The 24,592-nt window shown below is 43.8% G+C and overlaps 1 protein-coding gene across 1 annotated transcript in view; it reads right to left on the reverse strand.

Moving 5' to 3' along the window:
- KBTBD12 (kelch repeat and BTB domain containing 12) overlaps window positions 1-12,565 on the reverse strand; it is a 132,847-nt gene extending 120,282 nt beyond the window's left edge. Inside the window, exon 1 of the mRNA XM_077451734.1 lies at window positions 12,464-12,565. The gene's annotated coding sequence lies outside the window, so the exon portion shown is untranslated. The remainder of the gene's footprint in view (window positions 1-12,463) is intronic.
- Between the last annotated feature and the right edge of the window lie 12,027 nt (window positions 12,566-24,592).

Consider the following 24,592-nt stretch of genomic DNA (forward strand, 5'->3'; position numbering starts at 1 on the left):
GGATTTTGGTCCTCTCTTCTTTACAGATCTTCTCTAAATCCTTAAGGTTTCTTGGCTGTCACTTGGCAGCTCCCTCCATAAATTTTCTATAGGATTAAGGTCTGGAGACTGGCTAGGCCACTCCATGACCTTAATGAGCTTCTTCTTGAGCCACTCCTTTCTTGCCTTGGAGGTATCTTTTGGGTCATTGTCATGCTGGAAGACCCATCCATGACTGATCTTCAGTGTTCTGGCTAAGGGAAGAAGGTTGTCATCTAAGATTTTACAATACATGACCCCGTCTATTGGCCCCTTGATGCAGCAAAGTCGGCCTGTGCCTTTAGCAGAGAAAGACCCCCGAAGCATAATGTTTCCACCTCCGTGCTTGACTGTAGGGATGGTGTTCGTAGAGTCATAGTCAGCATTTTTCTTCCTCCAAACACGATGAGTTAAGTTAATGCCAAAGCGCTCAATTTTGGTCTCATCTGACCATAGCACCTTCTCCCAATCCTTCTCTGAATCATTTAGATGTTGATTGGCAAACTTCAGACTGGCCTGTTCATGTGCCTTCTTGAGGAGGGGGACCTTGTGGGCTCTGCAGGATTTCAATTTATGGCGGCGTATTGTGTTACCAATGGTTTGTTTAGTGACTGTGGTTCCAACTGCCTTGAGATCATTCTCAAGCTCCTCACGTCTATTTCTGGGCTGATCCCTCACTTTTGTCATGATCATCCTCACCCCATGAAGCGAAATCTTGCATAGAGTTCCAGGCCGAGGGCGATGGATGGTTATTTTGTATTTCTTCCATTTGTGAATAATCACTCCAACAGTTGTCTCCTTCTCACCAAGCTTCTTGCTGATGGTCTTGTAGCCCATTCCAGCCTTGTGCAGGTCTACAATCTTGTCCCTGAAGTCCTTTGACAGCTCTTTGGTCTTGCCCATGATGGTGAGGATTGGAGGGAAGAGATTCTGTGGACAGGTGTCTTTTATACTCATAACGAGTTGTCAATAGGAGCACCTTCTTAAAGCGGGGTTCCACCCTAAAGTGGAACTTCCGCTCATCGGAACCCTCCCCCCCTCCGGTGTCACATTTGGCACCTTTCAGGGGGGAGGGGGGTGCAGATACCTGTCTAAGACAGGTGTTTGCACCCACTTCCGGGCATAGACTTCCACGGGAGTCTATGCTGTTTCCTGTCCCGCCGCACTGTCTGCTGGGACACACACGGGTCCCAGAGACAGCGCTGACCACTCCTAGTGCGCTGCGCGACTCGCGCATGCGCAGTAGGGAACCAGGAAGTGAAGCCGCAATGCTTCACTTCCTGATTCCCTCACCCAGAATGGTGGCGGCAGCAGCCGAGACCCGATCGATCGATCGGTCTCGGCTGCCGACATCGCTGGACCCTGGGACAGGTGAGTGTCCATTTATTAAAAGTCAGCAGCTGTAGTATTTATAGCTGCTGGCTTTTAATATTTTTTTTGCAGGTGGAATCCCTCTTTAAACTGAAAGGACTAATCTGTGTACCACATGAGCACCTACTGTAGCCAGTCTGTGGGAGCCAGAATTATTGTTGGTTGCTTGGGGATAAAATACTTATTTTACTCACTGAACTGCAACTCAATTTATAACATTTGTATCATGTGTTTTTTTTATGGATTTTTGGTAACTATTCTGTCTCTATCATATAAAATACACCTATGATAAAAAGTATAGACCCTTCATTTCTTTATAAGTGGACAAACGTACAAAATCTTCAGAAGATCAAATAATTATTTTCCCCACAATATATATAATTCCAAAGCACTTACCCCGACTTGTTCATGCCCCGACTTAGTTGGGGTAGGCGGAACACTTTGCTGGGGGTGGGTCAGCCCAACACTTGACTTTTGACCTCTGGGGGACACGCCTCCTGACCTTTGACCTTTGTGGGAGGTCCCTTATCAAATCCCTGAGTCCTAACCTTGTTTTTCAATGGGAAACCCTAACCCTAAACCCTAAGCCCTAACCCCTAACCCCTAAACCCTAACCCTAAACCCTAACCCTAAACCCTAACCCTAACCCCTAACCCTTAACCCTAACCCTTAACCCTAAACCCTAACCTAAACCCTATTTAAAGGATCCATATTTAGGCTGGGTTCACACTATTGCAAAATGGATGCGGGTTTCCCCGCATCCAGTTCGCATGATAGGAGAGTGTGACCGACTCTCAATGGAGCCGATTCACACATTGCTGGGGCTGCCGCAGAGGGCACAGCAGAAGAGTCCTGTGCGTCTTTGGTTCTATTTCAGGTTCGAATTCAGCCAAAAATTCAGACCTTATTCGGACCTGAAATGGTGTATGGGGACGCACCGGACCCCCGGCTTGCGAGCCGCTCCGCACAGCCTGAAGCAAAACTGGTTGATTTAGGTCACAGGAGAAGATGACATAATATCTATTGTCAAGGGATTAAACATATTGCTTACTTATAAAATTGATCCTTGTACAAACACCAGCTAAAGCAGGCTTAAAGTTTCATTAAAGAGCCACTAAAATTACAATAAATAACAGCTGACTTACATAAAAGAGCTCTAATAACATTCACAAATACACATTATATGGTTTCAGAAGATTATTACATCTGAATTTGTTGGAACTCAAGTGAGTTCAGTTGGATGGAATAGTAGGCAAAATGTGAAGGAATGAATAATGACGCGTACACACGACCGGATTTCCGGCAGACAAGGTCTGAAGGGATTAGTCCATCACACAATCTGATCGCGTGTGGGCTAGTCCGATCGTTTAAAAAAAAAAAATCAGATGGACCTAGAAATAGAACATGTTTCAAATCTATCTGATGGACTCAATTCCGACAGACTAAAATCAGGAAAACCGTTTGTCTGTATGCTGGTCCGACAGACCAAATACGATGCAAGGGAACCTATTGGCTACTGGCTATTGAACTTCCTTTTTTAGTCCCGTTTACATCATCATGTTCAAAACAAACTGACTTTCGAACAGATTTAGTCCGCTCCTGTGTGGGCAAGTCCGTTCGTTTGGAAAGTCAGTCGGAACTCCGCCGAAAGTCCGTCAGGATGACCGTCGGACCTATTCTGCCAGAAAGTCTGGTTGTGTGTACGCAGCATTAGTAGTTCTCAAACCCTAGGATTGTCCAATTGGTGTTGCAGTCCACCAATCCAGTCCATTCCAATCCAATCCAATTGTGTTGCAGTCCACCAATCCAGTCCATTCCAATCCAATCCAATTGTGTTGCAGTCCACCAATACAATCCAGTCTAAAGCCCCATACACACTATCAGATTTTCTGCTGATTTTTGTTTTCAGATTTACCAAAACCATGTAGTGGAAGGGCCTGCCTGATTGCATACACATTGAAACTCCTAAGGTTTGACCTCATATTATATGGTTTTGGTAAATCTGAAGGAAAAAATCTGCAGAAAATCTGATAGTGTGTATGGGGCTTAATAGTGTTATACTCCACCAATGCAGTCCAATCAAATCCAAGAGTCTTAAGCCTTGTACACACGATCGGATTTTTTGCAGAGAAAACCTCTGACTTTTGTCCAAAGGTATGTGCCTGGATTTTGTCTTGCATACAAGCGGTACACAATTGTCGGCCAACAAACACGAACGTAATGACGTACTAGATGTACTACGAACCAAAAAAGAGGAAGTTCAATTGTCAGGCGCCACCCTTTGTGCTCCTTCTGCTAATTTTGTGTTAGTAGAAGTAGTTTGGTGAGTGTTGATTCGTGCTTTTCACTTTGGACTTTTCATTTCGCACTTTTCATTTCGCACTTTTCAGTTTGTTTCTGAGCGGTCATTCGCCAACCAGACATGTTGCGAAATTGGAGGAGTTAAGGTGTTATTTATTATTGGCTTTGGAGTTATTGCTTTGACTCAAGTCTAGTCCAGGAACAGGAGGAGGAGGATTTCTTGGACAAAAAATTGGTTGCTTTATTAATTGTGACCAATTATATCATATGCCTTTGCTGCGGGAGCTCCAGGAAAATAATCCGGATGATTTTTGGAATTATCTCCAGATGACGGACCCCTGCTTTCACCAAATCTTGGCATTGTTCACCCCCTTTATTAAAAAGCAGGGCACATGCATGAGGCTTTTATTACATTTTTTTTGGTTGAATAATAATGATTTGATTTGGTATATTTTCTATATTTTTGGATGCATAGATTGCACTTTTTGGTTAAGTTCTATTGGCAGATAGCATGTCTAATTCTATTTGTTTTATTTTTTTAATGCACAATAAAAAAAACTGTGGAGAATAATACTTGGCTGTGTGTTTTACTTCAAATGACAGTTTGGGAGTCGGCAGTTACATTTAAAAAAAATACAATGTAAAATTAACAAGGGACACCAACATTTGTATTTTTGATCTTAAAAACTCCAGGATAATGATGTTGTGGTAACTTGCCCAAATAAAAATAACAAGCATAATAATATTATTTTTGATATCACTAGAAAAAAAAAGCCTTTAAAAATGTGTTTGCAATAACTCCATCAGTATCACCAGCAAAGCAACTTCATTATTATCCCATTAAGGCTAGGTTCACATTGCTGCGATGCGGGAACGCCGCGAATCCGCGGCGTTTTCCCGCATCGCACACCTCCCGCCGGCAGTTCACACTGCCCTATGCGGACGGCTGGGGGTGTCAATGTTATGTTAATGACACCCCCAGATCCGTCGGCATATCGCAGTGCGATCTGCCGACTCGCACAGGAATCGGATCGCATGGTGTGAACCCCCATGCGATCCGATTCCGTTGCGGACCCAAAAAAGGGTCCCGTGCGAGTTTGTTGCGGGACCGCTGCGAGTTCAGCCATACTATCTGTATGGCTGAACTCGCAGCGCTACGGAGATCGGATGTGATTTGCTGTGCGAATCACATCCGGATCTCCCCCCGCAGCGGTGTGAACCCAGCCTAAAGAAGAAGAGAATCGTGCGCTGCATTTCCAGATTTCATAATTTGCCACGTCACCAAAGTTAAAGCGGAGTTCCACCATAAAGTGGAACTTCCACATATCAGAACCCTCCCCCCCCCTTCAGTGCCACAGTTGGCACCTTTCAGGGGGGAGGGAGGTGCAGATACCTGTCTAAGACAGGTATTTGCACCCACTTCCGGGCATAGACTCCCACGGGAGTCTATGCCTCTTTCTGTCCCGGCGCACTGTCTGCTGGGACACACACGGGTCCCAGAGACAGCGCGGACCACTCCCATTGTTCTGCGCGACTCGCGCATGCACAGCAGGGAACCGGGAAGTGAAGCCGCAACACTTCATTTCCTCATTTCTTCACTGAGAATGGCAGCTGCCGAGAGCCAAGCAATAGATTGGCCTCGGCTGCCGGCATCGCTGGACCCCAGGAAAGGTAAGTGTCCATTTATTAAAAGTCAGCAGCTGTAGTATTTATAGCTGCTGGCTTTTAATACATTTTTTCTGGGTGGATTCTCTGTAATTCTCAATTACAAATGCTAGTTTACAAGACCGACCGCTTCTGGCTCGTCCTTGCTTCCAAGCATGCGTGTTTGTACTTTGGACTTTTGTCCGATGGACTTGTGTAAACACGCTCAGAAAATCAGACAACAGACATTTGTTTGTGGAAAATTTTAAAGCCTGCCATCCAACATTTTTGCCCGCAGAAAATCCGCCAACAGCCTGTCATCTCACAATTCCCGCCGTAAAATCCGATTGTGTGTACGTGGCTTTAAAGTCCAATAATCTAATCAAATCCATTGTTATAGTTTTACAGTTCACCAATACAATGCAGTCCAATAGTGTTGCAGTCCACCAATCCAAACCAGTCCATCAGTGATACAGTCCACCAGTTCCATCAAATCCAATCCAACAGTGTCACAGTCCTCCAATCCAATCCAGCCCAATCCAATAGTGTTGCAGTCCACCAATCCAATCCAGTCCAACAACATTGCCATCCACCAATCCAATCCAACCCAATCCAGTTCAATCCAAATCTAATAGCATTGAAATTAATGTGTTTTGACTTGTTATGCAACGTTATGTGTTGCAAGTTGCATGATAAGTCGCAGCGTAAGGACATATCCCTGTAGAAAAGGGGTAAAGTGATACTAAAGTCTTGTTAAAAATAAAAAAATATGTCATACCTATCTGCTCTGTGCAGTGGTTTTGCACAGGACAGCCCGGATCCTCCTCTTTCCATGTCCCTCGCCATCACTCCTGGCTTCTGCCCTTCTGCTGAGTGCCCCCACAGCAAGCAACTTGCTATGGGGGCACCCGAGCCGAGCCGCTGCTCCTTGTGTCCATACAAACATGGAGCCGTGGCTCAGCCCTGCCCCTTCTCTTCTCTTCATTGGCTTACTGACTTTGATTGACAGCAGCGGGTGCCAATGGTGCCCGCTGGGTGTCTCAGCCAATAAGGAGGCAGAGTCCAGAGTCACTCGTGCAACATCACTGGATCGAGATGGGGTTCAGGTGAGTATTAGGGGTTCTGAGGGGGGCTGCTGCACACTGAAATTTCTGTAGCGTAATGCATAGAACGCATTAACAAAATAAAACCTTCTGCCTTTAGAACCACTTTAAGGCTGACATGTGATTTTTGAATTGGGTTTACTTTTTTTGCTAGTTTAATCATCAAATGTTCAGAAGTGGCCAGAAAATAAAATAAAAAAGAGAAGAAAAATGTTATCTAAATATTGAAACTCAATGACCCCCTCTAGCAATGCCACCCTTGGGTGCCCATGGGTGCCTGATGTCATTCCTACGTTGGTAATAGTTCTATGTAGAGCCTTTGTGGCCAACTTCAGTCCCTCAGGGGGGCATGAGGATGAACTGCCCTGTTGGCACTTCACGCCATCTCAAACAATCTCTCCCCTTTCTTTTCACATATTGGCAAGCTCTCAGCACTTTTCAGGCTCGGAAGTCATTTCACTTTGGCTCTTTGTAATTGAAATAACAGAGTTTAGTTAATAAAATATGATAGGGCTGTGCCCCGGGCGGAATGGTAAATTCACCATCACTACATCTCTAATTATGTTCCAGAGCTCGAGTCGAGCCTTAATTGCAGGCCAATTATATACAGTCTCTTCAAGCGAAGTCTTGGTAAGCGATGTCTGCAATAAAAAGCCTGTTGGGGACATTTCTTCTCATTTGCAGGACTTCCATGGGACTCACGTTTTTTTATTTTATTTTTTGCACTATTTTAAAGATGTTGAAGGATGAAAAGTTTTGTGCTGAACTTGGGATTGGAGGCGTTTCTGCTAAACCTCTCTGGAGAGTCGCAATGAAACACAAGCTGGACTCAAAGCTTGCGAAAAATGAAAGGTTGGTGGTGGGCCAAACTCAAAGGTAAGTGCAACCAAGTGTGCGGTCTACAGTAATACTAGGGAGATATTGAACATACGGGGTCTTCCTAAGGGTCCCCTGAGTGGTGCAAAGAAGATACAAAGGGAGTGAGTGCTACAAGTTTATAGTAAGTCTAGTATAAGTTTAGTTTGTTTTTGGGGCCCACAACTCATCGGGGCTTGAGTACTGCCTGTAAGAAGTACTGCCAGTAAGAAGAAATACTAGACAGTAAAAGTAGTCTAGGGTTAGCATACCTGTACTGCCTTGTATACTAATTCTAGACTATTTTTTATCCAGCATTCTTCTATTACTGCCAGTACACAATCCCCGATTAAGGGTGGACGTGAGTTGACGAAACGTGTTGGTGGTGACTTCAATTTTTTTTAATCAATACTTAAAAACTTATACTGGACTAACTGTGAACTTGTGGTGCTCTGCCATGTTTCTTCTTTGCATAGACATTTTGGGTAATTTTCTATATCACCCACATATGTTGATTTGGTCACATCCTTTGGGTGTCACCACTCTGCCTGGCCATTCTTATCTAGCAAAGCTGTGATGCTGTGTTGAAGATTGGCTGCCTCCTTCCACACATTGCTATTGCCTAGTGAGACAGCCCATTCTAGAGATGGGCCCATAGGCATAGGTGTCTGTTTTCACTTACCTCGCATCTCCCAACCACCCCTAATTCAAAAATGCTAGCTGAAAGCAATGACAAAATAAAACAATTGTCAGGGCTGGGCTCAGCCCTTCCTTCTCTGAGCTGGCCGCTCAGCTTTTCGCTAATTGCCAGCTCCTAGCTCTCCACAGTTACTCAGCTGTTGATGATATCCTGCTCGTAAGTCCTGCCTACTTAAGCCACCCAGTCCAGAGGATCTCTGCCTTCGCCTTGGTCAACATCACAGATCCTGTTCAAGACTTGCTTTGCTGACATCCCTTCTGGCTCCAGATCCTGCTTGCTGTTCCACTACTTTGATCCCTGACTTCTGGCTTGGCTGACTATCTGATCCGGTTACTGAACTCTGGCTATGTTTTGACTACGTTTGTTCTTTTTTCTTTTATTATTAAATAAGTGTGATTTAACTGTACTTCTGTCTCTGCCTGGTTACATGGTTTCTGACAACAATGAAGGAAAAAGTTTGAAAATGCCTAAAGTAAATTTGCATTTGGGAATATGCTTGACAACGTGGGCTCCTTTGAGGTAATGTAAATCAGGGTGACAAGTCAGTAGAACAATTGGACAGGAACCGACCATTGTGACCTTACAACAGGAAGTACCTGAACAGAGGTGAATCACAAGGTATTTCTTAAAGCTGAACTCTGGGCTGGTGCAAAAGATACTGATACAGTGCTCAACCCATCCCCCTCCCATACTCTATGGATGCCGGCGCCACGACGAGATCACCTGGAAGTTGGGCTTCTCTCCTTCTGCCCCGCCATTGGGCCATTGAGAAAGCGGAACGTGCTTCGTGCATACGCAGTAGGAAACCGGTTGTGAAGCCTCAAGGCTTCACTGCAGGTTCCCCTTAGAAGCAATGGCGGCGGCAGCAACCGAGAGCTGATGGAAAAATCAGCTGGGGTGAAGAGACCACTGGATTCCTGGATAGGTAGGCGTGCATACATTAAAAGTCAGCAGCCACAGTATTTGTAGCTGCTAACTTTTAACTTTTTTCTGAAGTAACCCGGAGCTACTCTTTAAATCACCACTCAAGCACAGGAGGTTATTCTTTGGTTATTACCAAGAAGGGGTGTTTAGAGGCAGAAAAAAACAAAACATCAAACTTTATTTTTAACTCCTTCCCACCGGCGTAACACATATATGCGGCCCCACTGCACTAGGTTTTTTTTTCCTGTGGGACCGCATAATTGCGTATCTCCCTTTGTGCTCGCGCCACATAGCGTACTCCCAGCAAAGAGATCGGGGGCTCACTGAGAGCTCCGCACCCCATATTAAAGATTGGGACCCGGAATGCTCAAATCCGGGTCACCTGATCACTGTGGTAGCCTCCGATTGGCAGAGGCTGTGACTGAATCCCGCCCCTGTGTTTTTCTCTCTCTGTAAATGGAGAGGAAAGATACATTGTATCCTTCTCTTTCCTTGCAGAGAGGAAAACAAAAGTGTTTGTAAAAAAAAAAAAAATAAATAAATAAATAAATAATTAAAATAAACAAGAAAAAATACCTAGATCGAGGTTTGATCGCAGTATTCTAGTCTGCATCTCCCCAATAGTTTTCCCTTGGGGGAGATACAGACTAGAATACTGCAATCACTGAGCAGTAAATGATATCCCCTGTGATGTATTTCAGTTATCTTGCAAACCTGACCTGTTAGTGTGTCCCGAGGACAGGAGTTGAGAACCACTGCTATAGGTGGAAGGTGTTTCTTCACGATCAACAACTAATGCCCCATACACACGGTCCGACATTCCAACCACAAAATCCGTCAGTTTTTTTCCGACGGATTTTGGCCAAAACTTGTCTTGCATACACACGGTCGCAAAATCCGATCGTTAGGAACGAGGTGACGTACAAAACGTACGACGGGACTACGTAGAGGCCAGTAGCCAATAGCTTTCATCTCCAAAAATTTTCTAAGCATGCGTGGCACTTTGTGCGTCGGAATTCTCTACACACGATAGGAAAAAGTCCGATCGGATTTTGTTGTCGGAAAATTTTACATCCAGCTCTCAAACTTTTTCCGACAGAAAAAGTCCGATAGAGCCCACACATGATCGGATTTTCCGACAACATAATCCGATCAGACTTTTTCCATCGGAATTTGCGAACCGTGTGTACAGGGCATAACATATGTCACCTATCACTGAATTACATTGCGATATTCTACATGTGAACATTATATTGAAACTTGCAATCTTTTTTGACAAGAGCGCTGCTGCAATATTTTATGCAATATTTTAAGGGACTCCGTCATTGAGAGTGTTTTTTTTTATTTTGTTTTACCATATTTTATGTTTTTTAGTGGCTGTTGAATTGTGATTTTAGAATTAGGCCTGATTCACATCTATGCTTTTTTAGCGTTTTATGCATTTTGCAGATTTGCACTACAGAGCGTGTTCCATAGGAAACCATGTTATATGGACTGTAGTGCAAACCTGCAAAATGCAAAAAGCACAAAAAATGCCATAAGTGTGAGTCCAGCCTTAGAGCCGGTTCACACTGCGGGCGATGCGAGGCGACACGACTTGCCTCGCCTCGATCTGACAAGTCGCCTCCGTTCTGTACAATGGAACCGTTCTGAGAGGAGCGACTCGAGTCGCTCCGACTTAGAAAAAAGGTTCCTGTACTACTTTCGGGCGACCTCGGGGCGACTTGCATTGACTTCTATACAGAAGTCATCTGCAAGTTGCCGCTGAGGTCGCGGCAGGTCGCGGCGAGGCAAGTCGGTGTCGCCTCGCATCGCCTGCAGTGTGAACCGGCCCTTAAGGTTACAATTTCATTTGTTTTATTGTTTTCTTGATACTACATATTTAACCTCATTTGCTATATTCAGGGCGCTGAGCAGTGCTTTTCTTAGGCCGCGTACACACGGGCGGATTGTCTGTTCAACTTAGTCCGCTGAACCGTGTTTCAACGGACAATCCGCTCGTGTGTGGGCTTCAGCGGACTTTTTCAGCGGACAATCTGACGAACAAAGTCTTATGGAATTTCCGTAAGACAGTCCGTTCAAACTTGGTTTTGTCCGTCCAAACTTGGTTTCAGCGGACAGTCCGCTCGTGTGTAGGCAAGTTGGACGGACTAAGTATGGCGCATGCTCAGAAAGGATTTACACGGCCGAAGGTTGCATTGCAGTGTATTGGACGTCGTTTTTCTAGTCCCGTCGTACGTGCTGTACACGTCATCACGCACGCTTTCAGCGGACTGTCTGCTCATCGTGTGTGGTCAAGTCCGTTCATGCAAATTTTGAACGGACTGTCTGTCGGATTGTCTGACGAACTTAGTTGGGCAGACAATCCGCCCGTGTGTACACGGCCTTAGGAGGGCCATATAAAGCATTTATACATATTATATTTTATAGCAGAAGGTAAAAAATGATATATTTTTTTTTTCAAAATTGTCGGTCTTATTTATATATATATATATTATCTTAGTTATTTTTTATTTTGATCACAGCAGTGGTGATCAAATACCACCAAAAGAAAGCTCTATTTATGGGGAAAAAAAAGGACATACATTTTATTTGGGTAAAGCGTCGCACGACCGTGCAATTCTTATTCAAAGTAAGGCAGTGCCCTATCGTAAAACAAAAACAAAAAATGGCCTGGTCAGAAGGGGGGGGTAAAACTTTCAGAGGTCAAGTGGTTAATATACAAGAGTAAGGCCCTGTACACACGGTCAGACTTTCCGGTGGAAAATGTGCGATCGGATCTTGTTGTTGGAAAATCCGATCGTGTGTAGGCTCCATTGGACTTTTTCCATCGGAATTTCCGACACACAAAGTTTGAGATCTAGATCTCAAATTTTCCGACAACAAAACCCGATCGTTTCAATTCCGAGCTTGTGTAGACAATTCCGACGGACAGAGTGCCACACATGCTCAGAATAAATTACGGGACAAAAGCTATTGGCTACTGGCCCGTTTATAGTCCCATCGTACGTGTTCTGTTCTGAACGATCGGATTTTCCGACAACTTTGTGCGACCGTGTGTATGCAAGACAAGTTTGGGCCGAAATCAGTCGGAAAAAAATCTGACGGATTTTGTTGTCAGTAAGTCCCACCATATGTACAGGGCATAAGAGCTGACCGTTATAAGCTCCTTCACCAGTACTACAGATATGGTTATCCCCAACCCCTCCCAACAGCGACTTTTGCCGGACAGCTTGGCTCGGTACAAGAATAATGAATCTGCTGACAAGAACAATAGATAATAAAACAAAAACAGCTGCCAACTGACTGCATCCTATATTTAAATGTTATTTTGTTGCCCAGAGCTATGCTTCAAGCAGTCTAAACTGAACGCAGCGTGAAATTTAAGGCGGCAACGCAGAGCATTTCATTATTCACTTGAATCATAAGCTGCAAGGTTTAGTTATTAACAAGTTACCCGTCTAGCAGATATGATTCCCAAGCTGTGCATTGTATATCCCTATGTGTGTGTGTGTGTGTGTGTGTGTGCGCGGAGGACAAGCTCTACCTGTGTTGTCACCATGGGAAAAGAGCGTCTTTTTGGGGGCTGGAGGGGTTCAGTCGCGCTCCTGTGGTTGCCGATATGGAAGCCAACCTCAGCCAAAACGGGGATATAAATAGAGTGACAAGGGAGGGGAAGGGGACCCGCTGTGTCACCCGTCCCATAAAACTCTCCACCTGACACTGAAGACATCTGAGAACATAACAACCTCAACAAATACAAAAAAAACCTGCAACGTTTCGTCACTTTATTTATTATAGGACAACGAATTCCACGCACAAGGTGTCTGATGATTCATTAAGTTGCAGCAACACAAATCATCTCATTACCTGATCACCGGTGTAGGAGGTGCGGAAAAAAAAATTAAATAACCTTTACTGAGCTATAATTGAAGCCCAATTAAATATTTAGTTTAAATACGCTAAGTACATACCAGGTGCATTCAAGGGGAACTGCAGTCTGCTCACATCATTTGTAATAAAAAACATCTTTTCCACTCTGAAGCTTCCCTCCAACCACTTTGCATATTATTCTATATATACTGTGATCTCTCTCCACTCATAGCGTTGCCACTTGTCCCGGATTCACCCGGACAGTTCGGGTTTTGAATCATGTGTCCGGGTTTCAGACCACCTGAAACCCGGACACATTATTCAGACCAGACTCCCAGCAGGGTTGCTGTCTGTAGCTGTCTAAGCCAAGAGTGTAATGTGTTCTCATTGCCCCCCCCCCCCCTTAAATCAGGGTTCCCAGGATCCCCCTTAGGCCTGATTCACACCTATGGCATTTTTGTGCTTTTTGCACTTTGCAGATTTGCACTACAGAAAGTTTTCCATAGGAAACCATGTTGAATGGACTGTAGTGCAAATCTGCAAAATGCAAAAAGCACTAAAATTGCATAGGTGTGAATCAGGCCTTACAGTATAAGGAAACTCTGCAAGTTCAGATGTAAAAGGGGAACTCTGTGGACTCTGATGTAAGAGGGGACTCTTGTGATTAACTTCATATGCTTAGAAATGTTATTTAATCACAAAATATATGTACTGCATAGTATATGCTGTAAAAAAAAAAAAAGAAAATTGCTGTGCGCCACTAAAGTGTTCAGGTTTGACTTGAAGAAAAGGTGGCAACCCTAGTCTGGCTGCAGCCATTTTAACTGTGGGCAGCCTTTTCACTTCCTGGATTCACACAGAGGCACACCTCCAGCTCTGCAGCTCTCATTGGCCCTCTTACATAGCTCTCAACTGCCCCTGATTTTGAGGGACTGTCCCTGATTTGGAGCAATGTCCCTCTGTCCCTCATTCCTCCTCATTTATCCCTCATTTTCGTCTGATCAATAAAGTTGTATATAAAAAGCACTTTTTATCTATCAAAAAGTGTTTTCCAGCGCTAAATCTTTCATCTGATTTCTAAATTGCAGCATTTGTAAATTCCAAAAGTCAATATAAAGGAATAGTTGTGGTAAAAAAAAAAAAAAGCACTTATGGGTTTAACCATTCTTGTTTTTTTTTTTTTTTTGTACAATTCTCCTTTAACCACTTCAGCCCTGGACCATTTTGCTGGTCAAAGACCACACCACTTTTTGCGATTCGGCACTGTGTCGCTTTAACTGACAATTGTGTGGTCGTGTGACGTGGCTCCCAAACAAAATTGACGTCCTTTTTTTCACAAAAATAGAGCTTTCTTTTGGTGGTATTTGATCACCTCTGTGGTTTTTATTTCTTGCGCTATAAACAAAAATAGAGCGACAAATTTGAAAAAAACGCATTATTTTTTACTTTTTGTTATAATAAATATCCCACAAAAATATATATAAAAAAAATGTTTTCCCTCAGTTTAGGCCGATACGTATTCTTCTACATATTTTTGGTTAAAAAAATCGCAATAAGCGATTATTGATTGGTTTGCGCAAAAGTTATAGCGTTTACAAAATAGGGGATAGTTTTATGGCATTTTTATTATAATTTTTTACTAGTAATGGCGGCGATCAGCGATTTTTATTGTGACTGCGACATTATGGTGGACACATCGGACATTTTTGACACATTTTTGGGACCATTGTCATTTATACACCAATCACTGCTATATAAATGCAGTGATTCCTGTGTAAATGACACTGGCAGTTAAGGGGTTAACCAGTGGGTGGCAGTGTAGGGGTTAAGTGTTCCTAGGGGTGTGTTACTAACTGTTGGGGGTTGGGCTTTCATTTAGTGAACACTGATCTTTGCTCCAATCACATGGAGCAGAGATCAGCGTCACTAGTTGCTAGGCAGAACGGTAAGATGCTGTTTACAACGGCATCTCTCAGTTTAGCCACCCCGTGAGACGATCGCTGGTATGCCCGCGGCGATCGAGTTCGCGGGACCCGCGACCGGACTCACGGGGGTCCTGACCAGCACGCGAGCTGGCAGGGCAGCATTAGAGATTGGACGTACCTGTACGCCAATATGCCTGTCCGTGCCATTCTGCCGACGTACATCGGCGTGCGCTGGTCGGGAATCGGTTAAGGGGCGTGGCCAGGGGTGTGTCCTATGCCTGCATACTTTTGCTGATAGGTGTCCCTCATTTCCATCTCAAAAAGTTGGGAGGTTCTGCTCTTATGACTCCCCCCCCCCCCCCCATTCCTTCCTGGCAAACTGGAGAGCTGTGTATGATGTCATAATCCTAGGCTATAAGAAACAGGAAGTGGGCTGTATAAGGGATTTACTGGCAGGAAAAAAATGTTTTACTATCCAAAGTTAAAACAACAACAAGGGCAGAAGATTTAAAGTGGTTGTAAACCCTCCTTCCTGGCTTTTACCTATAGGTTAGCCTAGAATAAGGCTTACCTATAGGTAGTGGAAATATCTCCCAAACGCGCGCCATATTATTTTATATATACTGTGATTCTGTAGTTGCCAAATATGCTGCAGAAATCTCCCTCCACTGAGTCTGGCTGCAACCATTTTAACTGTGGGCAACTGAAGCTGCTGCCTGTTCACTTCCTGGATTTACACAGACACACACACACACCTCCAGCTCTGCAGCTCTCATTGGCCCTCTTATGACTCATCCACCCTCCCTTCCTGGCAAACTCTCACAAGAGTGAGAGAGAGAGAGAGAGAGAGAGCTGTGTATGATGTTATAAGCCTAGGCTAATGACCCAACAAGAAACAGGAAGTGGGCTGTATAAGGTATTTACTGGCAGAAAAAAATGTTTTACTATCCAAAGTTAAAACAACAACAAGGGCAGAGGATGTAATAGATGGAAAGTTGAAAAAATGACTGAAAGCGGGAGTCCACCGGGACTCCGCGTTTTTTTTTTTTTTTTTAAAGCCAGCAGCTACAAATACTGCAGCTGCTGTTTTTTAAAATAGTGACACTTACCTGTCCAGCGCGCCCGCGATGTCGGCACCCGAAGCCGATCTCTAGGTCGTCTGTCGGGTCCTGCCGCCGCCATCTTGGGTATGGGAATCAGGAAATGAAGCCTTTCGGCTTCATTTCCCGGTTCCCTACTGCGCATGCGCGAATCGCGCTGCTCAATAAGGACGCTCCCCGCTGCCTCTGGGATCTGTGTGTTTCCCAGCAGGCAGCGGGGCACTTGCGGGAAGGGGCGGGCACTTGCGGAAAGGGGCGTATGTTACGCCCCTTTCCGCAGAGAGCTATCCGGAAGTGGGTGCAGTTACCTGGATTATCCAGGTAACTGCACCCCCCTCCCCCCTGAAAGGTGCCGATTGTGGCACCGGAGGGGGGGAGGGTTCCGATGAGCGGAAGGTCCACTTTAGGGTGGACCTCCGCTTGAAGGTCCACTTCAAGATACAATAGATAAGATACACTAGTAAGCTGTCATTTATTAGTTTAATTAATAAATTCTAGCCTTAGTCCTGTAGTTATGTAAGGGCTGGCAGGAGGAAACACAAAACGCATTAGAGGACACAGGCAATCAACACTCCCAAAAAGGTCAGTTTATGAAGAACAGAGATACCTCTTCATTAAATTGGTTGTAAACCCCATTCATGAAATCTGACCTAAGCACAAATATCTGTAGTGTTTACTTATCTCTCCCCAAAGCTCTAAGTGCTGTTTCTTTCTGCTGCTCCGTTCCCCTGTTATCCCCTGACACCAGAGATAACAGTAGCTGGAAATTTGTGTTGGGGAGGGAGCTTAGAGGTTGATTAGTTCACAGCACAGCTCTGCAGGTTCCTTCATTCCTCTGCCAATGTGGGGGGTGGGGGGTGGTGTACCTTTCCTCCAATCAGCTCACACGGTGTATGCCCAGACTCCCCTCCCACCGCTGAATGAGGAAGAAAGATTTCTAATGCTGGCCGTACACTATACGAAAAATCGTCCGAAATTCAGCCATTAGACAGTTCGTTCATTTTTTTCGGCCAGTTAATGGGCACAAAATCGATAAACGTTGGGATGTTTTTGAGCCGAAAAAACGAAGGAGAAGTTTGGAAATTTTCTGCTGAATGAACGATAAACAATGTAGAAAGCTGAAGACGGGCAGATATACATGTAAAACTTCTGTAGGGAGATTTATTTCATCTCTGTGTATCATCTCAGAGGGTTTACTTCCACTTTAAAGTAGCAGATATAAAAGACACATCCATCCATGAGCTCTGTAATAATTAATACATCATTCATTTTTTTTTTTTTTTAATGCTTACAGCCCCTGTACAGCAGGACTGGAGCGTGAAAGGAAGAAGCAGCACAAGTAGCTAACTTTTATATGCTGACCAAGAGCATGCTGATAGAAGGAGAGAGCAGAGTGACAGAGAGATGAGCTTATCACTGTGCTGCTTTTCCTTTCACTGTGCAGTCACAGGCTGGGAGCGGGTCCAGGAAAACCTGTGTTTGGAAGAAGTAGGTTGAACGTTGCTGGCCTTTGGACTAAGGAAATCTAGTGGCAGAAAAAAAGTACTACAGGAAAAATCATTGGATTTAAAGTGATTGTAATGGCAGAAGTTTTTTTTTTTTTTTTTTACCTTAATGCTTTCTCTGCATTAGGGTAAAAAACCTTCTATGTGCAGCTCCCTCCTCTAATTACTTACCTGAGCCCGATCTTGATCCAGCAATATGCCTGAGAGCAGAGGCACTGCTCTCTCTCTCTCTCTCCTCACTGGCTCCTGCTGCTATCATTGATATCCAGTGATGAGGAAAGGGGGCGGGGCCAAGCTGCACTGTGTGTGTCAATAGACGCACACAATGCGGCTGAGGATCAAGCCCGCACGAATGCCCCCATAGTGGCTTGCTATAGGGGCACTCGGAAGGCAGGAAGAGCCAGGAGCACCAGTGAGGGACCCCAGAAGAGGAGGATCAAGACTGCTCTGCGCAAAACCATTGCACAGAGTAGGAAAGTTTAACATGTTTGTTATTTAAAAAAGAAACCATTAGGCTGCATTCACATTAGCATGTCTCCAAAGTAGCACCATTTCCAGCGTGACTTTGATGCGACTTTTGGTGTGATTTTGATTCGGCTTTACATTTTATGGATCAAAGTCGTACCAAAGTAGTGCAGGTACCTTTTCAAAGTCATAAATAAAAATAATAATAATAAAAAAAGAAATAAAAAAATAATAAAAACAAAAACTTTTCAAAGTCGCTGCAACTTTAAGCCGCACCAATTTTAACAGGTGCCATTAACCACCTCAATACAGTGCACTTGCACCCCCTTCCTGACCAGACCAATTTTCAGCTTTCAGCGCTCTCACAGTTTGAATGACAATTACTCAGTCATGCAGCACTGTACCCATATGAAACTTGCGTCCTTTTTTCCACACAAATAGAGCTTTCTTTTAGTGGTATTTAATCACTAGTGGGTTTTTTATTTTTTGTGCTATAAATTAAAAAAAAACATAAATGTTGTGAAAAAAATGCCTTTTTCTTTGTTTCTGTCATACAATTTTGCTAATTAGTAATTTTTCTTCATAAATTTTGGCCAAAGTTTATACTGCTACATATCTTTGGTAAAAATAACCCACATTAGTGGATATTATTTGGTCTTTGTGAAAGTTATAGAGTCTACAAACTATGGTGCCAATCACTGAAAATTGATCACTTCTGATCAGGCCTTCAGTACATCAGGTGTATCTCATTTCTTGAGACACTAACAAGTCAGGAAAGTACAAATACCCCCCAAATGACCCCTTTTTACAAAGTAGACATTCCAAGGTATTAAGTAAGTAGCATGGTGAGTTTTTTTAAGTTGTCATTTTTTCCCACAATTCTTTGCAATTTAAGATTTTTTTTATTTTTATTTTTTTTTACAAAATTGTCATATTATCAGGTTATTTCTCACACAGAGCATATGCATACAACAAATTACACCCCAAAATACATTCTGCTACTCTTCCCGAGTACGGCGATACCACATGTGTGAGACTTTTACACAGCCTGGCCACATACAGAGCACCAACATTGAAGTGGCACTTTCAGACGTTCTACGAGCAAAAATGACGCATCTCATTTCACAACCACCTATTACACTTTTGAAGGCCCTGGAGTACCAGGACAATGGAATTGCCCACAAAATGACCCCATTTTGGAAAGCAAACACCCCAACGTATAATCTGTGAGGCATAATGAGTTTTTTGAACGGTTCATTTTTTTCCAGAAGTTTTTGGAAAATGTGGAAAGAAATGAAAACGCATTTTTTTTTTTTACACAAAGCTGTCAATTTATAAGATATTTCTAACACATAACATGTATATAGCAAAAATTACACCCCAAAATACATTCTGCTACTCCTCCCGAGTATGGCGATACCACATGTGCAGGACTTTTACACAGCCTGGCCACATAGAAAGGCCAAACATTGAAGTAGTATGTTCAGGAGCATAAATGACACATCTCATTTCATTCCTACCCATCACACTTTTGAAGGTCCTGGAGCACCAGGACAGTGCAATTACCCCCAAAATGACCCCATTTTGGAAAGCAAACACCCCAATGTATATTCTATGAGGCATGGGCTGCAAATAGGTACTCGGGTACTCTGATGGGCTGCAGATAGGTACTCGGGTACTCTGATGGGCCGGTGACAGGTACTTGAGTACTCTGATGGCCTGGTGACAGGTACTTGAGTACTCTGATGGCCTGGTGACAGGTACTCGGGTACTCTGATGGCCTGGTGACAGGTACTTGGGTACTCTGATGGCCTGGTGACAGGTACTTGGGTACTCTGATGGCCTGGTGACAGGTACTCGGGTACTCTGATGGCCTGGTGACAGGTACTCGGGTACTCTGATGGCCTGGTGACAGGTACTCGGGTACTCTGATGGCCTGGTGACAGGTACTCGGGTACTCTGATGGCCTGGTGACAGGTTCTCTGATGGCCTGGTGACTGGTATTTGGGTACTCTGAAGGGCGGTGATAGGTACTCAGGTACTCATATGGACTGTGACAGGTACTCGGGTACTCAGGTGAACTGTGACAGGTACTCGGGTATTCTGAAGGGCTGTGACAGGTACTCGGGTATTCTGATGGGCTGTGACAGGTACTCGGGTACTCTGATGGGCTGTGACAGGTACTCGGGTACTCTGATGGGCTGTGACAGGTACTCGGGTACTCTGATGGGCTGTGACAGGTACTCGGGTACTCTGATGGGCTGTGACAGGTACTCGGGTACTCTGATGGGCTGTGACAGGTACTCGGGTACTCGGATGGGCTGTGACAAGTACTCGGATGGGCTGTGACAGGTACTCGGATGGGCTGCGACAGGTACTCGGGTACTTGGATGGGCTGTGACAGGTACTCGGGTACTCGGATGGGCTGTGACAGGTACTCTGATGGACTGTGAGTCACAGGTACTATGATGGGTGGTGACAGGTCCTCTTTATTGGGGGGGGGAATCAGTGTGATTGGTGTACATTGTAAGCGGTAATGAGATGTGTGTGAGGAGGAGAACCGGGTAACATAGTTACATAGTTACATAGTTAGTCAGGTTGAAAAAAGACACAAGTCCATCCAGTTCAACCTTAAAAACAAATAAATAAAATAAAAAATAATCGTACAATCCAAATACCCAATTTTATGCCCACAATTGATCCAGAGGAAGGCGAAAAAAACATCTCGTTACATCAGTTTGTTTACATTTAGTGATCGGCTGTGAAACGATCACAGCCGATCACGTGGGTAAACAGCCGGCCAATGGCTGTTTACCAGCGTCAGTGACGAGCAGTGTTCCTGGGAACACGGGCCACCGACGTGCACGCGCAGCGCGCGATCGCGCGCACACGCCATGCACAGTGGGGGTGTAACCATCTGTGATCGGCCGTGATGACGATCACGTGGTAAACAGCCATACCCAATGGCTGTTCACCCCCCTCGGTGGCGAGCGGTGTCTCCGTGACACGCTGCCACCGAAGGAACAGGGATGCGCGCGCACGATCGCGCGCATTCCCTGCTTAAATGGGAGGCCGTCATATGACGGCCTCCCGCCACAAGAGCCGCGCCGCCTGGCCATCATTTGACAGCCGGCGGTCGGCAAGCAGTTAAAGAGAATGGGGTGCAAATAGTCATGCGACTTTGATGTCCAAAGTCGCATGACAAATCGCACAAGTGTGACTGGAGCCTTACAATCCCTTTAAGATGAATCTTGCAGCAAAAGCATTTTTTTTTTATTTCACCCTTAAGGCCTGCTTCACACCTATGCGTTTTTGGTGCTTTTTGCATAAATGCACTATAATCCTTTTATCATGGTTTCCAATGGGACACGTTCAGGTCTGTGCTTTTTTTTTTTTCAGTCTCTGTGTTTTGTGGGAGGGGTCGGGGACTTTATTTTAATGCACAACTGTGCTTTTTGGTTCAATAGACTTCAGTAGAGAAGCTACAGAAGCCTTTATTTAATCAACCCAACAACAAATTGGCCAGAAAAAAAGCATAAAAACACAAAACACATAAAAAAAAACATAAAAAATGCATAAAAAAACGCTTGTGCAAAAATGCAAAATGCACTGCAAAAAGAAAATGAGCAAAAGCAAACTACATTGGTGTGAACCAATTTTTTATTATTTTTTTGCTAGAATTTTTGGCAGCTACGTCGCTTTCAGCGTTTACAGTGACTGACAGATCCAGTTTAATAATTCTTTCATTCCAAAAAGGATTAGCAGAATGAAAAATGAAGTAACAGTTTATATAACGGCCCTTTTAGCCACGGCGCTGAAATATAAACTACACCAGATTCCTTAATCAAGTTTATTTTTCCTGTCTGATGTTTCATAAACACACGCACGGCACTTTGGCAGAAACTTCGTTTTTAGACTCAACAAAGTCAAAATCTTCTAAAAATTGCATAAAAAAAAAAAAATATCTTAAAGTTACAAGAGTTCAATCATACAGCGCCTTGAAAAAGTATTCACACCCCTTGAAATTTTCCACATTTTGTTATGTTACAACGTAAATGTATTTTATTGGGATTTTATGTGATAGACCAACACAAAGTGGCACATCATTGTGAAATGGAAGGAAAATTGTAAATGGTTTTCAAAATTTTTTACAAATAAATATGTGAAAAGTGTGGGGGTGCATTTGTATTCAGCCCCCCTTTACTCTGATACCCCTAACTAAGATCTAGTGGAACTGATTGCTTTCAGAAGTCACCTAATTAGTAAACAAAGTCCACCTGTGTGTAATTTAATGTCAGTATAAATACTCAGTATAAATACAGCTGTTCTGTGAAGCCCTCAGAGGTTTGTTAGAGAACCGTATTGAAGAAACAGCATCATGAAGGCCAAGGAACACACCAGACAGGTCAGGGATGAAGTTGTGGAGAAGTTTAAAGCAGGGTTAGGTTATAAAAAAACATCCCTCGTTTTGACCAATTCGTGGGGCTCTGTTCAATCCATCATCCGAAAATGGAAAGAGTATGGCACAACTGCAAACCTACCAAGACATGGCCGTCCACCTAAAACTGACAGGCTGGGCAAGGAGAGCATTCATCAGAGAAGCAGCCAAGAGGTCCATGGTGGTAACTCTGGAGGAGCTGCAGAGATCCACAGCTCAGGTTAGAGAATCTGTCCACAGGACAACTATTAGTCGTGTTCTCCACAAATCTGCCCTTTATGGAAGAGTGGAAAGAAGAAAGACATTGCGGAAATAGAGTCATACGAAGTCCCGTTTGCAGTTTCTGAGCAGCCATGTGGGGGACACAGCAAACATGTGGAAGAAGGTGTTCTGGTCATATGAGACACAAATTCAACTTTTTGGTCTAAAACAAAATGCTATGTGTAACAGAAAACTAACACTGCACATCACCCTGAACACACCATCCCCACCGTGAAACATGGTGGTGGCAGCATCATGTTGTGGGGATGCTTTTCTATAGCAGGGGCAGGGAAGCTGGTCAGGGTTGATGGGAAGGTAGATGGAGACAAACACAGGACAATCTTACAAGACTTGGGCGGAGGTTCACCTTCCAGCAGGACAAGGACCCTAAACATACAGCCAGAGCTACAATGGAATGGTTTAGGTCAGGTGTCTCAAACTGGTGGCCCTCCAGCTGTTACAAAACTACAAGTCCCATGAGGCATTGCAAGGTTGACAGTTACAAGCATGACTCCTACAGGTAGAGGCATGATGGGACTTGTAGTTGTGCAACAGCTGGAGGGCCACCAGTTTGAGATCCCTGGTTTAGGTCAAAGCATATTTATGTGTTAGAATAACCCAAAGTCCAGACCTAAATCCAATTGAGAATCTGTGGCAAGAATTAAAAATTGCTGTTCACAGACGCTCTCCATCCAATCTGACAGAGCTTGACCTGTCAGCTGACAGCACATGCGCTGTCCAAACAACACCAGTCACCAGTGTCCCATTGCATCTTCATTGTCCAATCACAGGCAGGGGAGGTCCTAGACCAGTCTGTATTGCTCATCAGCAATGAGGTCTCAGGAAGTGCAGGACCTGGCTGTGCTTGTGTTTGGATTGTAACAACTCCTGCAGAAAAATGACTAATCTGACGGCAGGTAGGGGAGCAACAACTGTGGTGAAATACAGATTACCAAAAGAGTCTGGAAATCTGAATTTGTAAAATAATGATGGAAATACGATACAGCAAAAAATATAAAATGTGAGATACTTCCAAAATGTTAGGTATATATTGAGACGATAACTTAAAATATTATCATATTGGGGGAAAAAAAAACTGTTAAGATGTTATTTTAAAGCTATACAATACATAAAACAATACATAAAACAATACATAAAACAATATATAAAACAATACATCAAACAATATATAAAACAAAATATAAAAACAATACATACAACAATACATAAAACAATATATAAAACAATAAGAAAAAATTAACTCGCAAAGCAGTTCTTTTCCTGACAACGAAGCAACAATACTAAGTGGTGGAGTTTTATGACTTGCAGTTTAGTTTACATAGGAAGAATACTTTTAAGCACTTAAATATGAATTATTTAAAAAGCAGTGTTTCAGTATGAATCTTTTATAGCAAGCTCCCATTTTCCTGAGTAGGTTTTACTTGTCCTGTTAAAGCGTGAAAGGTTAGAAGACGGAGACAATGGAAATATTTTTTGTGAGAAATTCAGTTGCTACTTTTTACCTAAACTTTTTGTTTAGAAGGTCAACTCGCGTGCCGTGGCAGCACGGGTAGCCTGCGCCTCCATGAGAATGTCATTCAATAAGGCGACAGACTAGTTTTCAAAGTTGAAGTTGAACTACTATTCACAAATCCTTGTCCTGATTGGATGCAGAATTTGCCTCGGCAAAGCACAGAGATTCAGAGAAAAGCCAGCATGCCAATGGTGGGCACAAGAGGAAAGGGGTGGGGTTAAAAAAAAGAGGACAAAGGCTGCTCTGCGGGGGAAAGGAAGACCCACCCCCTTGGGTTGCACCACCCCTGAGGAGGTCAAAGAGCAATTCACAGTTTTGGGGTTCCGACAGCTCAAAAGGTAACAGAGGTAAGCTCACGGATAGAAGAAGGAAAGGATACCAGCCCAAACAATGGATTATGCAGACTGGTTGCAAATATAATCCTTTTGTGGTATAGGAGATCTAAACCTGGTGGTGATTTGTTGTAACCTTATATGTAGTGTTGCAGTCCTGAAGGCTGTTCTCCAACAACTGTGGTCCATAAAGACATGGATAAGCGAGTTTGATGTGGAGGAATTTGACTGGCCTGCACAGAG

This window comes from Lithobates pipiens, unplaced genomic scaffold, assembly GCF_037356315.1.
Source record: "Lithobates pipiens isolate NorthernLeopardFrog02 unplaced genomic scaffold, aLitPip1_a1.2 Scaffold_23, whole genome shotgun sequence".
NCBI classification, from domain to species: domain Eukaryota; kingdom Metazoa; phylum Chordata; class Amphibia; order Anura; family Ranidae; genus Lithobates; species Lithobates pipiens.